The 15568-nt window shown below is 34.9% G+C and overlaps 1 protein-coding gene across 16 annotated transcripts in view; it reads right to left on the minus strand.

Annotated features, from left to right (window-relative positions):
- Positions 1–15568, minus strand: part of AHI1 (Abelson helper integration site 1) — a 233719-nt gene that overhangs the window by 121746 nt on the left and 96405 nt on the right. The window lies entirely within an intron of this gene.

Raw genomic sequence — 15568 nt, forward strand, 5'->3', positions numbered from 1 at the left:
TCTTGAACAAATAAAAAGACATCCCTTATTCTGCAACAAGACAATGTAATATTATATAAAGGCCCATTCCTTCCAACATAATATATGAATTTAGTGTGATTCCAATAAAAAAAGTTTTTTTCTTGGTACAAGTTAATTCTAAAATTCATGCAGAAATATATGCAAAAATATCTAGAAAAATCCTGGGGAATAAGAAGAGCAATGAGTGGAAATAAACGTTATTAATTATCAATTTATACCACAGAAAGCCTCTGCAATTAAAACAGTGTACTAATGACACATGAATAGACATGTAGTCCAATAGAATATATTAAAATGTTCAGAAAAACATCCAACTGTATATGGAAATTACATGTGAAGAGGAAGAGATAATTTTTAATACGTGATGTTGGGAAGCGATGGATGTTTTGAAAAAGAAACTGATCTTGGGGTGCTTGGATGGTTCAGTGGGTTAAGCATCTGCCTTTGGCTCAGGTCATGATCTCAGGGTCCTGCGATTGAGCCCCTCGTTGGGAATCCCTCCTCAGCGGGGAGTCTACTTCTCCCTCTGTCCTTCCCCCCTCCCCTTCCACCCCCACTCCTGTTCTCTCTCTCTCTCTCTAATAAATAAAACCTTTAAAAAACAAAAAAAAAAAAGAAAAGAAAAGGAACTGGCTCCATATATCATACCATAAACCAGGAAAATAAATTCTTAATGGGCCAGATTTAAATGCTAAACATGAAGCTATACCAATCTTAAAACAGAGGAATCTGTTTACAAACCCAGGTATGAGGAAACCTTTTCTAAAAATTTTGCACTGTCAAGTCCAAAAGCCAAATATTGAACTTGGAGAAAATATTTGCAACCTATATTACTGACAGATGACAAGTTTCCCTATTATATAAACATATAAGTATACAATAAGGGTGATTTAAAATTTAATTGGGATATCATAGTATGAATTCACTGATTTTTAAAAAACATGATTTCCTAAATATGTCCAGTTCTAAAGGTCTCAGAAGCAATGACATTCCAATAGCAATGAATGTACTTAGCCCCAAATTTTAGTTTCTAAATTCCATTTTCCACTAAATAGTACCAGGGCTTTTTGGGGAAATGACAGACCCCAGCTTTAGGGCAGGAAAGTGCACGATACACTGAGAATACTGCAAGTACGAAGTACTATCTAAACTAACTGGTTCATATCAAAGGATACAGGAATAGACACAAAAGGGCTCTCCTTTGTCAGATTGGTGGACATCTTTGGCAACACACACAAAAAAAATGATAATAAAGAAATATAATAACAAGTTGAATGAAAAAAAAACCCCACAATACTCAAAGAGACAGGCAAGAAAAAACAGAAGGGCTCTTCTTGACCAAACACCAGCCAATAAATGTAGAAGCAACGATTATGTTAGAAACCCACCATGCTGAACCCCCTAACAGTGAACAGTTAATTCAGGCCAGGATCATTCATGACTGCTGAAACCACTGAGTAAGGTTTTTGGGGTACAACAGGCTATTCACATGGTCTCAAAGTATCAACTCACAGAATATCCAGCAAACAAAGGGAAACAAGGGAAAAGTTTTATCTTTACAATAGGATCTAGTGTTCACTATGTTAATTAAGGATTAAATTTAGCAACGTAAGTAGTGGGGTAACTTGATATTATATGCCACCTGATGTGATGCAAAATAGTACGTATTGCTTACAGTGTTCTTGCCAAAAAACGTTTAATCTGAATCTAACCAGGGAAATAGATAAAAACAAAACACTGGATATTCTATAGGACAACTGGCTCAGCAGACTATAAAAAAGTCAGTGTCATGAAAAATAACAAAGAAGTCTAGCAGAGATTAAATGAGACTAAAATGACAAAGCAATCAATGTAGTACAAGTGTTAATCTGGACTGGATGCTAGACAAAATAAGCATGCAAACAAAAAACTGCTTAAGATATATTTTTTATTTATTTATTTATTTATTTATTTATTTATTTATTTATTTATTTATTTATTTATTTATTTATTTATTTATTTATGATAGTCACAGAGAGAGAGAGAAAGAGGCAGAGACATAGGCAGAGGGAGAAGCAGGCTCCGTGCACCGGGAGCCCGACGTGGGATTCGATCCCGAGTCTCCAGGATCGCGCCCTGGGCCAAAGGCAGGCGCTAAACCGCTGCGCCACCCAGGGATCCCTGCTTAAGATATTTTATACGCAATTAGGACAATCTGAATTTGAGTTGTTTATTAGATATTATAGAATCCTAGTTAATTTTCCTAGGTGTGATAATAGTACTATGATTATATACAGAATATCATTATTTTTAGCAGATATATGAATAAAGTTTTTGAGAGGAAGAAGCAAATGATGCACATTTAGGAGTTGTTTTTTTTCAACTTTTTTTGTGGTTTTAAAAAATCTCAAAATATATTTGGGGGACTATAGACTCTTATTAGACATTTAATGACTATATAGCAGGCAAGCAAATATTCAATGGTTTTGAATATTGCTAAATCTTCCACGTAAGCAGAGTAAATAGGGTTTAGGCTCTCAATGAAAAAATTTAGCAGTATTATTTAAAAACAGTCAATGAAAACCAAACACTTCTCCCAACTCTAGATTTATTGGGTATCTTCTTAAAAATAAGAGAAAGCCCCCAAATTAATGCACAAATGAACAGCTACTACAATATGTATTTATATTTTATATATTGAGAGTTTCACTCAATAAATCTATGCTTATTGAGAAATAATTATTTTCAGGGTAAATTCCTTTCTCAACTCAGAGGTATGAGTCACAATTTTCTATTATTAGTTTTTGTCTCTTTACAATGAAAAAAATGTATTTCAAAGCACAATTTACTAGTATATATCCTGACTCTGGAGCCACTCTGTGTATTTTGGAAGACTGGCTTTGGTAATTATTAGCTATGTGACCTTGGGCGAGTTATTTATATACTCTGTGCCTCCATTGCCTCATTCAGTAAAGGGGAAACATGTATCTCATAGGCTGATGGGAGAATTAATTAGTTAACTAATATAGGAAAAAAATACTTTAAGTCGTACCTAGCATACAATATGTTTGAGATATATATAAATACACATGTAGTATATTTGACTTTGATGTTTAAAATAGCCTATATTTGTAGATTTTTCAACAGCCTTTACATACATGTACAACTAAAGTTTTAAAGGAATAAAATACAGTAAGCATTATAATTATTTATATGACAGGTTAGATATTCTAACAATGAGCTTTGCTTTAGAGAACTTAATGGCTTACTTCATACAACTTGAGGTGATAATAATGAACTTTATCATACCTTAAAAAGATTTTTATTAAAAACTACATACACACATACATGTATGTGTGTGTTCAGGTGTATGTGTATGTGTGTGTGTGTGTGTGTGTGTGTGTATATATAAAAACATGCCCCCTCCTCTTTATCCCACTACTTAGCTCAGACCCTTTTCCCTCGTTGGGATTACTGGAATAGCTTCCTAACCAAACCCCCTGACTTGCTCCATGGGCTTTCTGATGACCTCTCACACTGTTGGTAAGGCTATTCTAAGGAAAAATTGTTATCTTGTCACTCTACAGCACAATCTTCAGGTCAAAATGCTCCTCAAGTGCTGAACTCAAACTGCTTATAAAAAAATGGCACAGAAAGCCCTTCAGGACATAGCTAGTGCTTAGCTCACTAACCATCCTCCTTTGTGGTTACTTACTCTTGCCATTCTTCCAGCTTCACATTCTTTACTCCAGTCAGAGTGCACCTAAGCCCTCTCCCTTTCTGACACCTCCTTCTAAGCTGAGTTATTTCTTAGACATCCTTTAAAGCTCAGGTCAAACATTATGTTCTCTAGGAACCAGCTTATGATATTCTCCTGTCCTGACTCTGATTCATATACCCCTCCCCATTTCTTCCCTCCCTTAGCACTCCTGTGCAATCTTTCATCACAGTATTTTCCTTACGATGTTTAATAAATCTTCAGTTGCTATGTCATACAGTTTATATTCAATAAAGGCCTGTTGAATGACTGAATACACAAATACAGAAAATAAGAGTTAAAAATATCTTAAGGCAAAACAGGCTACAGATTCTCCAGTGGTATAATCATCCCATATTCTGAATATTTCCCTAAATATTCAGCTAAAAATAAATTTTTAATAAATGTGAATCTTAAAGTAACTTATCCTCGCCTAGTCCACTAAAATGCTAGTATTTATTTTATATTGGGCTTGTTCAGGATCCTATGGGAAGCCATCTATTTACTGGGTATATATTTCAGATTGTGGAAAGAGAACATTCTTTGAACACTATGTTTCATACATTATATGAAAAAAATTCTCCCAAACTCAGAAACATCAAAGGCTGAGGGCCCTGAGTCTACAAAGTCTGGATGCCTATACAGACCACAGAGGTAAAGCACAGTGAATATACAAAACCACAAATCAGTAGGTTTTCCTGTGTTAGTTATGGAAATAGACAGTGACCCACTCATCAAGGGTATGTAAACATGAATGAGTAGAGCACTGAGGAGGGAAAGGGGTCCCTAACATTTGAGACTGGTAAATTAATGATTCTGAAGAAGTACAAATCAAGCAGGGATAAGTGAGTAGCTCTATGGTGTGGATTGTATCTGTCAGACAATAGGGCTCCTGGTTTTAGCCCTGCTAAAAAAGTGAGCATAAAGACTAAATTACGGTCTATGTGCTTCAGTTTAAGCCTCACACCTTTTTGAAAGATCTCTTCAGTCTCCAATGACCTGTGCTACTTTTTCCCAAATATTAATAAAAAATGAAATTGATTCAATGAATATATGTTAGCGTATTCTTAACTTTTAAATTGATACCAAATAATTTAATTGTGCTAACCAAATATCACTCAAAATCCTACAGAACTTATTTACTACCAAAACCCACATGTAATTTTTAGTATTTGACATATATCTCCAGTAAACTCTAACAGGAGACTGAACTATGTCCAAATTATATCCTTTGTGACATGCTCTAGATATTCAATCTGAGAATAGTTATGTTTCTAATATAATTATGTTACATATTTGCTATATACACAAGGTCAAAATACTTTAATTCCATGTGTTTAATCCTTAAAATATAACTTAATATTTTAAGTCTTTAATGTTGATTATTTTAGCAATAATGTTATAGAATCTTGAAAAAAAGATAAAAAAAGAAGAAAAAGAGATAAAAGATATACTATCATAATTCAGGCGTTTCTTTTAAATTAAAATTTATTACTGAAGTGAATAATTAAAAAAAAAAAAAGACATATAGCACCAAAAGAAACTTCTCGTAATTGCCTGTGTCCTCAATTTTTCCTTGACCATCTTTTGGGTAGCAAGCATCCAAGCCATCAATCTCATGGTCATCCTAATGGTTCTTAGTCTCTTGGCTTCTTTTCATTTAATAGCCTCTTCCAGCTTATCTTGTTAATTCCTATGGATTCAAGGACTAGACATACACCACTGACTCCTTAATCTCTATACTCCACCCCCATATTTCAAAGTATGCAGTCTAGTTCCTAGAACGGAGCCTGACTCATAGCAGGATATTTAATAAATGAGGTCCAAATGAATCAGCAAGCTACTAGATACCTTGCTCTGGATGTCTTCCAGGCATCTTAAACTCAATATATCCAAAATATAACTCCTTATTTTTCCAGTATTTCTAGAATTTTTGTCAATGGATTTTTTTGTCAATGGATTGTCAATGGATTTTTGCCAATGGATTGCCAAAATCAGAAGCCTAAGATACCCTCAAATTCTACCTCTCTATCCTTTATCACTTGCATTTCAAATCTCTAATACTTAATAATTAAACATCTCTATTTTCTTACTTCAGTGTCATTCTCCCACCTCAATTGTTAAAATAACTTTTTAACTCACTTTCCTAGCTGGAATGCCCTAACCCCTTTTATTTATTTATTTTTAAAATATTTTATTAATTTATTTGAGAGAGAGAGTGAGAGAGAATACAAGCAGGGGAGGGGCAAGGGCAGAAGCAGACTCCTTGCTGAGCAGGGAACCAAAGTGGGGCTCAATTCCAGGACCCTGGGGATCTTGACCTGAGCAGACACTTAACTGAGCCACCCAGGCGCCCCCCTCCAACACCTTTTATGATTATTAGTCTTCGATCTGATACAGTTAAGTTTAAATAGTGCCTTCTATTAGGATTTGTCACTATACCATATGCATTCTCTAGTTCACTTTATTCATTGTTCTTTTTTTTTTTAAAGATTTTATTTACTATTTATTTATTCATATGAGAGAGAGAGAGAGAGAGAGAGAGAGAGAGAGAGAGAGGCAGAGACACAGGCAGAGGGAGAAGCAGGCTCCATGCAGGGAGCCCAACATGGGACTCGATCCTGGGTCTCCAGGATCACGCCCCGGGCCGAAGGTGGCGCTAAACCACTGAGCCACCCAGTGCCCTATTCATTGTTCTTACTTAGAAAGTATCAAACTCTAAGATTCCAAACACCCTCCACTTTAGAAAAAATGTATTTTGTGAATTCTGCCCGTGCTAGAAAATGGGCATCAGTCTGCATTTTATTTAGATCGGATTCTGTGCAGTCTGACCCCCTGCTACTTCTCTGGCCTCACTGTCTCCTACTTTCCCCTCATTCCTTCTACTCTAGCCACATTGGCCTTTTTGTTCTTCAAAATGCACAGCAGGCATATTACTGACTTGAAATCTTGCTTGGGATGCTATTCTCTCAGATGATATGGCCTTTTTTCTTCTTCAAAATTTTGCTCAACTGTCAGCTTCCTTGTGACATTTTCCTTGACGACCGTATTTAAAACATCAACATAATCTCACTCCCTTGTTCACTTTATTTATCTCCCTTCCCTCCCTTGCTTGTTATTCTATACTTATTTCCTCACTGTCTGCCTCTCTCACTGGAGGTAAAGTGAACAAGGGTATGGATTTTTACCTGCTCTGTTTACTGATACATTCATATAACACCTGTAACAGTGCCCCAGACAAAGTAAGTAATCACTGGATACTTATTAAATGTATGAGTGACTCCTGCATTCCTAGTATCTGCACATACAAGAATTAAACATCCTTTAGAATTAAAAACTAAAACAAAAAAACTTAAAAGAACAAAGTTAAAATGAGAAAAGATTTAATAACAGAAAAAAATATTTTCATCTATTTTACTACTCAGAATGTAGGAAGGTGAGAGCTCATTTTCTTAGGTCTATCCATAAAGTATATAATTTAAATTCTAGGGAGAGGTAATAAATTTAGATTTTGAACATAAGCATGTTGATTTAGAAGACATCTTCCATAACTCAAAGCAAAGTCATTTTTAAAAAATATGCTTATTATGCTACAACAACCTTTTCCCTATAAAAGTTTCATGAATATTAAGATTAATTTGCCGGTTATACTGTGCATTTATAACTGCCTTTAATATTAGTTGCTAATATGTTTTACTTTCAACTCTGCTAAATCTTGAAAATCTACAGATTAAAAAGACTGAGATGACACTAAGTATCAAGCCTCATAATTTTACTATAAAAATAAAGAAGAAAAAATAGAAAAACAAGAGACCTCTATCCCTGCACCAAATAAAAACACCTCAAACTTTGTTGACTCTGAATTGGCCAAAATACACCTACTCACTACCTACTTTGCCTTGACAAAACTTAATAGCTGTGAGATGTGACTTGGTTCCTTTCAAAAGAAGTATACACAACACACACAGAGCCACACATATTAATAGGAAAGAAACTGGAGTGCTTCATAAATATTCATTCATTCCCAGAACACCCCTGGTGGGCAGATTTGAAGATATAGTAATACAGGTTATTACATGACTTGTGACATATTGGTCTTGTAAAAGATCAGCATCAAAATTCAGATTCCTAGTTCTAAACTGTCATTTGGATGACTCTTAAATAGACAACACTGTTCTATATTGAATAGGTGACATGGAATTCTAAGTAAGGCCATGAAACTAAGTGCATTTCATAAGGATGATAAATTTAAGCAGTCTGATTCCTGTCTGTGCTCCCTTATTGTTTTACCCTTATCTCCTGTTGAACTCAACTCCATTTACTGTAACTATTTCTCTGCCCTCTGAATTCTTTAACTGGACTGGGAAGATTCTGAGGGCAGTCTTTCATCTTCCATTTCTCCCAGGGTTTGGCACAGTCCCTGACACCATAAACACTGGCTCTCTATAAACACTGGTTGACCAACGGTATGAATCAGTTTTTGATAAAGCATACAAAAGTTTTTACTTTTTAAAATGAGTAACAGGTTTTGTTAGGATTCTTCTGCTAAAATACAGTATTTCTGGTTCTGCTAAAAAAGATGGACACTAGTCAAAAACCGCTGTCAGTTTTTATTCTTTATAAAATTACAGTTGAATATTTTTCAGGGGAGAAAGTTGAAAAAAAAAAAGGAAATTGCCTGAAATTAGAACAATGTTCTACTTTTTACTTATTGGACATTTACAATGTAAAAACTTCTTAAATTATTTTTAAAATATGACCAGTCACTCCATTTAGTCATTTCTTAGTTGCTATATTTGTCATCAACTTTGCTCTCAGGCTTGCAGGCAAGTTGCTGACTAAGAACAACACAGAGAGTAATTCTTCACATTTTCATTCACTTTTCATTCAAGGAAAAAGCTTCCTGAAAACACACTTTTAAAATTCTGGAAAATACAAATCAACATTATCTACACATCTCTATCATTACCAGAAGGACTGGTTCCTAAACCTAATTTCCATTGTTAGCTGACATTTTCAATAAGTGATGGATATTCATTTCCAGAAAACATTACCAGTAAATTCTATGATATCACAGACTGTTTGCTATCCAGACCAAACTGACTAAACCACAAAATGCAAAAGTATGCACTTAGCTAGTCTAAAGGAAACCTTAAGGCTATTCCGCATATGGTCTTATATAGAACAAGCTAAGAGTGAATAAGAATATAATTTGGATAGCCTTCTTCCTCCAAATTTCTAGTCTTCCTCTAAATTTCTAGGGCCTTTAGTAGACACAAACTAATATGTTTAAAAATTGAAATATGTTTTGTCATAGACTTAATTTTTTTAAAGTTATTTTGGGACACTGGAATTTACAAGGAAACGAAAATTATTATTGTTATGATATAAATGGGATTTCATTTCATCTCCCTGACCTAGGGAGTAAACATGGAGAACTGTTTCCCTGGTTCCAAGCAGTGACCACACTAAGCAAAGTTAGTAAATAAAAAAATAATTACTAGTTTTTAAAATTCATCATTTCCCCTAGCATCATAGAACATGAAGACTGAGGTGAACAGTGACGTGGAACATGTATAGGTACATCAAGGGAAGGAATGAGTAAATATGATTAATGTGGAGTCAAATTTGACCTTTTATTTTAAACACAAAAATATTTTTTTATTATCAGAGGTGTACACATTTTGATATACAGATATATTCACTATAATACTGAAAGACTCAAAGTATTATCTACATTTGAAGAAAGATGTCAAAATTATGGAGTACTTATTTCCTTCAAAGCCATCCATTAAGTTTATTGTTGGAAAAAAGTTATGAAAAAAATCTACTTTAAAAACTATATATATGGACATATACCCTACAATAAAATCATTTTGGATGTCTTACTGCCTTAAAAATGGAAAAACTGTCAATTTTGGTTTGAGATTATAAAAATAGTAAAATGCATCTTATGGTTCATATTAAATAACATTAAATGTAGTCTTATTCTCAAACTGTAGAAGAATAAAGTTATCCCTGGTCAAAAGTAATTTATCCATTTTATAACCTGCCCTTCTCCCCTTCACGGGTACAGACAAATAAAACTGTAATTCTTCCTTTAATCATCTTTGAGTGAATTGATTACTGACAGTTTCATTTTACCCTGGAGGCACAGCAGTAAATAAATCACAAACATTCACTACTTTCATCATGATGTAAATTATGTTCTGATAAAGAACCTGAAAATTTCTAATTCTCCTACTTTAGAAATATAAAATAAAAATCACTTTTGTCATGGAAACGCTTTAATCAGTATGCCTAGAAACTGTATTTTGAAAACATGTATATGTACTAGAGGAATTTGGATTTTAACAAGACATTCACTAAGTCTAATTCTAAGAACATAGTGATTTTTCTTTCTAAAATTTAGTGGGAAGTTAGGTAAATTTAAAATAAAAAGTTCAATGATTAAAATAGCTCTGAATATAGTCATAAAGATACTATCTATAACTCCTAGTGCATTTTAAGTCAAGCATAGTTGGTATTTAAAAACTTTCACTTGCAGTAAACACTTTCCCATCCCCTATTTTCAAATGACAAGTCGCTAAGATGAAATAATTTGCTCCAGGTCATAGCATAACTAACAGAATCTGGATCTAAGTTCAGTGTCACTGACTTCTCAGCTAAGTGTAAGCAGAATGTCATGTATTGATTTAAATATGAAGAATAAGAAAACTGTAGACCCCCTATTAAAATTAACATCAATATTATTTATTTTTATAAAGATTCATTTATTTATTTTAGAGAGGGTGTACAGATGGAGGGGCAGAGGGAGATGGAAAGAATCTGAAGCAGACTCCCTGCTGACAGGGGAGCGCCACACAGGGCTCAATCTCATAACCCTACAGATCATGACCTGAGCCAAAATCATGAGTTGGATGCTTAACTGATTGAGCCACTCAGGTGCCCCACACCTCAATACTGCTTATTAATAACCTTTCTACAATCATGATGATGAAATACTATGACATTTTCAACATTACAGTCAAGGAAGTTTTAATATTAAAAATATTATGTGTTTTAAATTTAAAAAAACAGTAATCTATATTTTATATTGTAACGTGATCTGTCTGGTGTTGAGAATGAAGATTTATATAGAAGTAGATTTTATAAGTTTGAACTGTCCAACATGATAGCCACTGGCCATACATGGCTATTTATATTTAAAAACTGAAATGAAATATAATTAAAACTTAGTTACCAAGTCACCCTAGCTACATTTCAAGTATCAATGGGTACATGAGGCTAGAGGCTACTATTTTAAACTCTGCAGGCCTAGAGTTGAGGAAGGATAAAACATTGGCATACAGGGTTTATTTAAAGTCAAGAGAACACCAAGGAAATGTGCATATATATAATTATATATACGGAATAAAAGAAGATCAGATTGCAGTGGAACAATCTAATAAGACATAGAAGAGGAAGAAAACAGCTAAAGAGAACGCAGAATGAGATAAAAGGAAAACGAAGAATGTGGTATCCCAGAAACCAGTGTATTAAGAAGCCATAGAATGTATCAAGTACTGTCAATAGGTCAAGTAAGATAAACACAAAGAGCTGACCATAGGAATGGGCAATGTGAAAGTCACTGGTGAGCCTGAAAAAAACAGGTTAGAGATTTCAACAAATTTGTAGAGGACGTAAAGTGATTAGAAACGTCTGCCTGAAAACATTATGGTGGGCTGCAGTAGATAGATAATATATCTGGACAACAAAACTCGGGACCTGTGAACACACAAATAGTGTACTTGGTAGGGGCCAAACAAAACAAAACCCAGGAGAAAAAAATTGGAAGATTTGTATGTAAAACACTAAGGCCAAGCAGGCTGCAGAACCCATATAAAATGGATGCTGCTGAGCACTAACCATAGGAAAAAAGATTAAAATATAAAAAATAAACCAGTGGAATTGTTCCTAAAAATATTATTGAACATACCATTTGGGAAGAATGAAGTCTTCTACAGCGAATACGGTTATCCCACTTATTCTCATTCTGGCAATGAGTCTAACAGCCTCATAGGTGAATTCATTTATCTTGCTTGCTTATCCTAAATATAAGCTGCCAGTTAATATGTTTTAGCTATATATACAAAGTTCTCAAGAGGGTTTCTGCTAAAGTGAACAAAAAAGGGAGATAATAGAGCTACTTACACAACAGAAGAGGGACACCATCTTTGTACCCAGTCCTTCATTTTTAAAAAAGAGACAGATACCACGGATCGTCAGAAATAAAGGAAAAACCACTAGCATAAAAGAAAGACCTAGGATACATAAATAGATGAAAATGAGCACAGAGGGGGATCCCTGGGTGGCGCAGTGGTTTGGCGCCTGCCTTTGGCCCAGGGCGCGATCCTGGAGACCCGGGATCGAATCCCACATTAGGCTCCCGGTGCATGAAGCCTGCTTCTCCCTCTGCCTGTGTCTCTGCCTCTCTCTCTCTGTGTGACTATCATAAATAAATAAAGAAAAAAATATTAAAAAAAAAAAAAGAAAATGAGCACAGAGGAAAATACGAATTCAGAGAAAAGAACTTAGAGAGATTTAAGATGTAATGATACCCACAAAACTCTGACACTAGAAAAAAAGGAACAAACAGGACAAGAATGAGATCATAAAGATCAAAAGGACTGTTGGTGAATTAAGAAAGATTTAGAATAAAGAAATGAGAGGGCTCTGAGACTGTCTAGTTAGAGGAAAGGATGAGGAGTCAAAGATGGGTCTGCAGTTTCTACCTAAAAAATGGTAATGCTGTCATCAGAAATAAGACAGGGAGTAAAATACAGGAGCTTCTTTCAGGAAGTTAAAGCTCAAGCATGGTGATGATTGTATTTGTCACATATATAACAAAAGTGGTTAGTTTACATATTTCTTCCTATATAAGTTTGTGACTGAATGTCTTCTGAAATTAGTTTTCATATTTCAGAGCCATCTATACTATAGCAGCTGTTTAACTATCTATGCTCTCAAAAGATTTACACGTGGTCTTTTCAAAAAGGATGCTATATGCTAATATATTCTATAAACCTTCAAAATAAAAAAAAGACTAAGAAGTTGTTAATGCATCAACTGGAAAGTTTTAGAAAAGGTAAACATCAGAATAACTATAAAATGCAAATTCAGTGGTCTGGCATGTACTCTGGCAGCATTAGGATACAATTATGTATTTTTCATTTTTTAAAAATTTTTTTAAAGATTTATTTATTTATGATAGACAGAGAGAGAGAGAGAGAGGCAGAGACACAGGAGGAGGGAGAAGCAGGCTCCATGCTGGCGGCCCGATGCGGTACTCCATCCCGGGACTCCAGGATCGCACCCTGGGCCAAAGGCAGGCGCTAAACCCCTGAGCCACCCAGGGATCCCCTGTAGTTTTCATTTTTAATAAATAAATGGGATCTCATTTATATATATATATATATATATATAATATATATATATATATTCTCTCTCTATATATATATTAAAGTTCAATTTGCCAACACATAGTATAGCACCCAGTACTCATCCCGTCAAGTGCTCCCCTAAGTGCCCATCACCCAGTCACTTCATCCTCCCGCCCACCTCCCCTCTACTACTCCTTGTTTGTTTCCCAGAGTTAGGAGTCTCTCATGGTTTGTCACCCTCTCTAATTTTTCCCACTCATTTTCTCTCCTTTCCCCTATAATCCCTTTCACTATTTTTTATATTCTCTGTATGAGTGAAACACCGTATGATTGTCCTTCTCCGATTGACTTACTTCACTCAGCATAATACCCTCCAGTTCCATCTACGTCGAAGCAAACGGTGGGTATTTGTACTTTCTGATGGCTAAGTAATATTCCATTGTATACATAGACCACATCTTCTTTATCCATTCATCTGTCAATGGACACCGAGGCTCCTTCCACAGTTTGGCTATTGTGGACATTGCTGCTATAAACATTGGGGTGCAGGTGTCCTGGCATTTCATTGCATCTGTATCTTTGGGGTAAATCCCCAGTAGTGCAATTCCTGGGTTGTAGGGTAGCTCTAGTTTTAACTCTTTGAGGAACCTCCACACAGTTTTTCAGTGGCTATACCAGTTCACATTCCCACCAACAGTGCAAGAGGGTTCCCCTTTCTTCACAACCTCTCCAACATTTGTTATTTCCTGTCTTGTTAATTTTCACTATTCTGACTGGTGTGAGGTGGTATCTCATTGTAGCTTTAATTTTTATTTCCCTGATGGCAAGTGATGCGGAGCATTGGCTAATGTGCTTGTTGGCCATGTGTAGGTCTTCTTTGGTGAAATTTTTGTTCGTGTCTTTTGCCCATTTCATGATTAGATTGTTTATTTCTTGGGTGCTGAGTTGGGATCTCATTTTTTTTTTTAAAGATTTTATTTACTTATTCATGAGAGACACAGAGAGAGAAGCAGAGACATTGGCAGAGGAGAATCAGGCTCTTCACAGGGAGCCCGATGTAGTACTCAATCCCAGAACCCTGGGATCATGCCCTGAGCCAAACACAGACACTCAACCACTGAGCCACCCAGGCATCTCCAATGGGATCTCATTTTAATTTCTTATGGTTAATGGCTTTCAGTTGCCTTCCTTTTACTTTTCAGTGAATGTTAATATAATTATTTTACTTTTAAAATTAACCTACTGGGCAAACGCTACAATTTATTTCAACTAAATTTAATAGATTCTTCAACAAAACATACACCCCCTCACACACAGAGAGATGTGACTGAAAAAAAAAAAAAAAGCTTAAAATTTTCTATTTTTAACAGATAAAAAAGGCTGAAAACTGTAAGGTTGAAACCTACACCATATGTATAAATATGATGTAAAATAGCTTCTTAGAAAATAATTGGCTAGGAAATAGTTATCAACAAAGAAACACTTTAATAATTCAAGTAATATTTGTTACTCAGAAAATATAGGGGCTTCTGTTACAATTAATAAAGTTTCAATCTTTAACAAATGGGTTAAGTTGGATCACTGGATACTTATTTTAGTAATATACTGATACTGGTGACTAAAATGGCACCTTGTATCTCTATTGTACCAATCAAACATCAATTTTTGAGAATCCAAATACAGGCAACAACAACAAAAAATCTAACAAATGATATCTCAGTCTTTGTGGAAGGGGAATATAAAATAGTGAAAAAAAGAAAAAAAATCCATGAAATCAAGGTCATTTGCTCAGTCTCCAGAAAAATTCAAGTATGAAAATGGTCTCATATCCCCAGGGCTTTTGTGTTGACTGGTACTTATGAGGAAAGCCAAAGGTTTTTTTTTTTTTTTTTTTTTTTTTTAAGATTTTATTTATTTATTCATGAGAGAGAGAGAGAGCAAGAGAGAGAGAGAGAGACAAAGACAGGCAAAGGGAGAAGCAGGCTCCATGCAGGGAGCCTGACATGGGACTCCATCTTGGGTCTCTAGGATCATGCCCTGGGCTGAAGGTGGCGCTAAATTGCTGAGCCACCGGGGCTGCCCAAAAGCCAAAGTTTCAAAAACTAAGTGGGTTCCAGTGGATTATTTAAGTTTGAGATGCTTGCTTGAAAATTTTCTTCTTAAAATTACTTCATCTTAATGTCTTTTTGGGCATGCTTCTGAAAATTCTAGATCCATTATTGCCTCTTTGACACATTCTTTTTCCTATAATATTACTTGACACATTTTATTAAATCATGTTTTGACTTCCTCTATTCCTTTGACCACAATACAAACTGCATGATTTCAAACTTCAAAAAAATATCAAAAGAATCTCCTATAAAATCTCATGTCATTTATTCTTAGAGTT

The sequence above is a fragment of the Canis lupus genome, chromosome 1, assembly GCF_011100685.1.
Source record: "Canis lupus familiaris isolate Mischka breed German Shepherd chromosome 1, alternate assembly UU_Cfam_GSD_1.0, whole genome shotgun sequence".
NCBI classification, from domain to species: domain Eukaryota; kingdom Metazoa; phylum Chordata; class Mammalia; order Carnivora; family Canidae; genus Canis; species Canis lupus.